This window comes from Cherax quadricarinatus, chromosome 7 (genome assembly GCF_038502225.1).
Source record: "Cherax quadricarinatus isolate ZL_2023a chromosome 7, ASM3850222v1, whole genome shotgun sequence".
NCBI classification, from domain to species: Eukaryota; Metazoa; Arthropoda; class Malacostraca; order Decapoda; family Parastacidae; genus Cherax; species Cherax quadricarinatus.
In genome coordinates this window covers 3504958-3510754 of record NC_091298.1, presented here as the reverse complement: position 1 = coordinate 3510754, position 5797 = coordinate 3504958, and the positions used below count along the sequence as shown (strand labels likewise).

The 5797-nt window shown below is 45.5% G+C and overlaps 1 protein-coding gene across 1 annotated transcript in view; it reads left to right on the top strand.

The window, feature by feature from the left end:
• The first annotated feature begins 250 nt into the window (after nucleotides 1–250).
• The window catches only part of Tsp5D (Tetraspanin 5D), a 93409-nt gene continuing 87862 nt past the window's right edge, over nucleotides 251–5797 (top strand). The window contains exon 1 of the mRNA XM_053773862.2: nucleotides 251–408. The gene's annotated coding sequence lies outside the window, so the exon portion shown is untranslated. The remainder of the gene's footprint in view (nucleotides 409–5797) is intronic.

Below are 5797 nucleotides of genomic sequence, written 5' to 3'. Positions count from 1 at the left end.
AATAATAAAAGTGAAAATAAGCCACATTGGTTAATATTCTTGGGTTACCCTGGGTTATTAACCCAGGAGGAAGAGAGGAGACGTGAGGAGGTGGAGGAGGTGCTGCCTCTGGGAGAATGGGTAGGTTGAGGTGGCCTGGGGTGTGGGTAGGTGTGGTAGGCAGCCCAGGGGAAGGGAAGGTTACGATGGTGGTGGTGGTGGATGGCAGGTCGGTGGGGATGGTGGGGGTGACTGCTGTGGCTGGTCTCCCCCACCACACAGCTGTGAGACTCAAAGCAACAGTTGGTCTCTGACCATTGTAGCTTATGGAGCATCCTTGCTCTCCTGCCTCTCTCCAGCCTGGCGCTACCCCTGCCCAACACTCCAGCTACCTCTACCCAACGCACCCGCTACCTCACTCTCCCTAAGGTAAGTCTGGTGCTACCTAGGATGCGGTAGCGTCTTGTATTCTAGACCTCATTGTGTGGTGCACCAGAGTACATGTATTGTACACCAGAGTACATGCATGGTTCACCAGAGTACACGCATTGTATATGGTACATGTATATGGTGCACCAGAATACATGTATACGGTGCACCAGAGTACATGTATACAGTGCACCAGAGTACATGTATATGTTGCCCAGAGTACATGTATATGTTGCCCAGAGTACATGTATACGGTGCACCAGAGTCCAAATGTATGTTGCTCAGAGTACATGTATATGGTGCACCAGAGTACATGACACAGGGAAGGTGCAAGTGACCTAGTGTGGTGTCACTGTTGACCTCCACGACCACAGAACAATACCAAGAACCACAGGTTTATCAGAGAGAGAGAGAGAGAGAGAGAGAGAGAGAGAGAGAGAGAGAGAGAGAGAGAGAGAGAGAGAGAGAGAGAGAGAGAGAGATAGAGAGAGAGAGAGAGAGAGAGAGAGAGAGAGAGAGAGAGAGAGAGTCTTAATTAAGGTGAAGGACTTAGACATATTTCAATCAGGAAAATAACACCTAAGGATGTCACCATTACACCCAAAATTCACTTGTGTGTGTGTACTCACCTAATTGTGGTTGCAGGGGTCGGGTCATAGCTCCTGGCCCCGCATCTTCACTGGTCGCTACTAGGTCCACTGTGTGTGTTAGGCAGTCTACAACACTTCCTTATTCTCTCTCTGGTAACAGTCACGTCTGATTTACAAGTATTTCCTCTCGTCAGTGTTACTCAGTTTAACCTCTATCAACGATCTTCATCCCAATTCTTCTAACATTACTCTCCTTAACATTACTCAGCCCTTTTCTTACCGTTCTTGGGTATCTTTCACGTCGCGATCATATCTCCCCATGGTATTTTCACTCTCATTCAACGTTGTTAGACTGGGTTAATTTAGTCACTGCCTTCAGCTCGGTTAATTCCCAGACGAAAATTTTTAATGGTGGGTTAGTAACCCAGGATAACCCCAAAAAACGAATTAATCTGGCTTATCCCACCCATAACAGTCGGCTAACCCCTCAGGTACGTATTTACTGTCAGGTGAACAGGGATAACAGGTGCAACGAAGCATACCCATCGTCTCCACTCGTCCCGGGATTGATCCCGAGTCCACCAGTTGTGAGTACAAGCCGCTAGTACCACCAGCTGCGAACCTCTGAACTTCTCCAGCAAATAATACTTTTCTCAGGTTGTACGCTCTAACTTCAGCTTAAAACGTTCAAATACTGAGCCTAACTTCATAACTGAACTTTCGGTCAACGAGGCTGTTGCTGCCAAGTACCAGCATGCTTACAACGTGTGACGCTGGTATAGCTTGTACTGAAAATAGTGAGTGGTAGTGACAGTACCAGAGCTGCGACCAACACTGGGCTGCTCCTTGCTCTACCAGTACCACAAAGTACCGCCAGTACCGGCAGTACCACCAGAGGGAAGGAGGGGACAGAGGTACAAAGTTCCACCAGGCTGGGCAGGATACAAGCAGTATGGAACTTCTGGGCGTTATTAAAGTTCCTTGCACTCAGGGAACTTTATAAAGTTAGCTTATGTGACATTTATTGTGGCAACGTTTCGCTCTCCAGGAGCTTTATCAAGCCATTACTTTATCAAGTAATGGCTTGATAAAGCTCCTGGAGAGCGAAACGTTGCCACAATAAATGTCACATTAGTTGCACTTGTGTCCTTTTACTTTACATATTGTCGGTAATTCTACCAACTTTATTACAAAGTTAGCTTGATAAAGTTCCCGAGTGCACTCACATACCTTACGAAGGTGGTGGTAGTAGTAGTAACAGTAGTAGTAGTAGTAGTAGTGGTGGTAGTAGTTGAAGTAATAGTAGTAGCAGTAGTAACAGTAGTTGTAGCAGTAGCAGTAGAAGTAGGAATGGTAGTAGTAGTAGTGGTGGTGATAGTAGTTGTAGTAATAGTAATAGCAGTAGTAATAGTAGTACTAGTACTATTAGTTGTAGTAGTAGTAGTAGTAGCAGTAGTAGTGGTATGGTAGAAGTGGGTGGATTTTTTAACAGATTATCATTAAGGTGGTAAATACGTAGCTTAAGGGAAGGAAAGGTGTGCAATACCCAAGTCATGTTGTCAGTATTTCCTGCCCTCACGGACGTGCCTGTGGCACATGAGGTAGCTAGGTATGTTAGCAGGCAGGTCAGTATGTTAGCAGGTAGCTAGGTATGTTAGCAGGCAGGTCAGTATGTTAGCAGGTAGCTAGGTATGTTAGCAGGTAGGTATATATGTATGTAAGTATGTTACTATGTAGGTATGTTGGTACGCAACAAGACACGTATGGGGCTCTGCAGAAATCTCTCTCTCTATTATTATTTGTGCAGTGCACAAACAACATTGTGTTTGCATGTAGCCAGATGCAACACACTACAGTAGTGTTCGCCAGAGCTGTGTCAACACAACCTTCACTCTGTTACCTCACCTTCTCTGAATCACAAAATTCTGAAGTTTAAAATGACAGAAGTTAACTCTTGACATTATGAGGCCCGTGTCCTTCATGAACAGACTGTAACCAAGAAATAAAAACTATATATATATATATGTATATATATATATATATATAATAAATATATATATATATATTTATATATATATATATATATATATATATATATATATATATATATATATATATATATATATATATACCAGAGTGCTGTAGTATAAGACGTAGACACAGACTTTAGGAGGAAAATAAAGCCAGACCTCAGCTAATTGTTCCAGGAAAAGCTGGCTGGCAGGATCTGCGCCACACGAGGGAGAGATGGAACAAGAGTACATAAACAAGACGTACATGGGAGAAAGGAACTTACCACGACGTTCCAGTCCGAACTGCACCATTTACAAAGTCACAGTGTGACTTTGTAAATGGTTCAAGTGGGACAGAAGCGTCGTCGTAAGCTCCTCTCTCTCTCTTATGTGCGTGTTGTTTGTGTACTCTTGTTCCGGTCACGGTAATGTGCCTTTTTTTTCTATAAGGCCAGAGTAGCTTCAGAGACGTACACTGTGTACACGTGTAGCTACTTGGTCAGTGTACATGCATGTACGTCCCGGGCCGGGGTACATACCTGCACGTTTTGTGCCTCTGTACAGGTGTTTCTCTTCTTTCAACACCGTGTGCGCAGTCACAAATGTGTACTCACCGTGATGTGGTTGCTGGGGGTCGAGTCACAGCTTGAAGGGTCGAGTGTGTGTGTGTGTGAGTGCATCAGGACCCGGTCATATCGGCTTGAGACCAGCCATGTACGGATGTTAACTCCAGTGGGCGTTGCTCACCCCAATGCTTAGTTACATGTGCGATAGTGTGTGTGCGCGCGCGCGTGTGTGTGTGTGTGTGTGTGAGTGTGTGTGTGTACTCACCTAATTGTACTCACCTAATTGAGGTTGCAGGGGTCGAGACTCAGCTCCTGGCTCCGCCTCTTCACTGATCGCTACTAGGTCCTCTCCCTCTCTGCTTCCTGAGCTTTGTCATACCTCTTCTTAAAACTATGTATGGTTCCTGCCTCCACTACTTCACTACTACTACTGTGTGTGTGTGTGTGTGTGTGTGTGTGTGTGTGTTCACTTCACTTGTTCGTGTGGTTGCAGGAGTTGCTTGACAGCTCCTGGCCCTTCCTCTTGACACTGCATATTAACTCCCTCTTAGCCTCGTGGGCCCTATTGTACCTATTCTTAAAACTACGCGTGGAACCTGACTCCACCACTTCCTCACCAAGATCATTCCACTTCCAGACAACTCTGAGGCTGAAGAAATACTTCCTGACATCCCTCTGACTCATCTGTGACTCTAACTTCCAACTATATCCTCGAGTTCCCGTTTATGGCTTCTCAAACAGCCTGTTGCTGTCTACTCTGTCAATTTCCCTTTGTATTTTATATACCGTTATCATGTCTCCCCTGGTTCTTCTGTCCTCCAGTGTCGTTAGTCTCTCCTCGCGGCTCATGTTCCTTGGCAGAGGAGCAAACCTTCTTGCTTATTATTTCACTTTATCCAGTTTCTGAGCATGATTTTTCAGGTGCGGGCTCGACACTGGTGCTGCGTACTCACTCACACATAACACACACACTGTAAGGACACAGATCATTGTAAAAGTCCCTCCGGAAGTATAACTTAAATGTTTCAGTACAACTAGCTTGTTGTTGTTGCTGCTGCTGCTGCTGCTGCTGCTGCTGCTTTTATTATTCTTGGTGTGGGCGTGGTGCAACACTAAGGAGACAGTGTGGGCGTGATGCAACACTTCAGCAACACTGGGTGGAGTTACTGCCCTATACCAGGCACGCCCGTCTCCTCCACCCTCTATAATACTCCCACACCTCCAGCTTCTGCCTCCCTCATGGAGGACAGCAGGGAGACACCTGACTTTTGTTCCCACAGTGTAACTATCATACAGAGAGTGGTAGTAACACACTGCTGGTGTTCCCAGTGTAACTATCATACAGAGAGTGGTAGTAACACACTGCTGGTGTTCCCAGTGTAACTATCATACAGAGAGTGGTAGTAACACACTGCTGGTGTTCCCACAGTGTAACTATCATACAGAGAGTGGTAGCAACACACTGCTGGTGTTCCCACAGTGTAACTATCATACAGAGAGTGGTAGCAACACACTGCTGGTGTTCCCACAGTGTAATTATCATACAGAGAGTGGTAGCAACACACTGCTGGTGTTCCCACAGTGTAATTATCATACAGAGAGTGGTAGTAACACACTGCTGGTGTTCCCAGTGTAACTATCATACAGAGAGTGGTAGTAACACACTGCTGGTGTTCCCACAGTGTAACTATCATACAGAGAGTGGTAGCAACACACTGCTGGTGTTCCCACAGTGTAATTATCACACAGAGAGTGGTAGCAACACACTGCTGGTGTTCCCACAGTGTAATTATCATACAGAGAGTGGTAGCAACACACTGCTGGTGTTCCCACAGTGTAATTATCATACAGAGAGTGGTAGCAACACACTGCTGGTGTTTCCACAGTGTAATTATCATACAGAGAGTGGTAGTAACACACTGCTGGTGTTCCCAGTGTAACTATCATACAGAGAGTGGTAGTAACACACTGCTGGTGTTCCCACAGTGTAACTATCATACAGAGAGTGGTAGTAACACACTGCTGGTGTTCCCACAGTGTAACTATCATACAGAGAGTGGTAGTAACACACTGCTGGTGTTCCCACAGTGTAACTATCATACAGAAAGTGGTAGTAACACACTGCTGGTGTTCCCACAGTGGGATAATGCTCCTGCAACGGAGCTCAGTGGAAGGAGCATTATCCGCACCTAGCAGTAAATAGGTACCTGAATTTTAATTA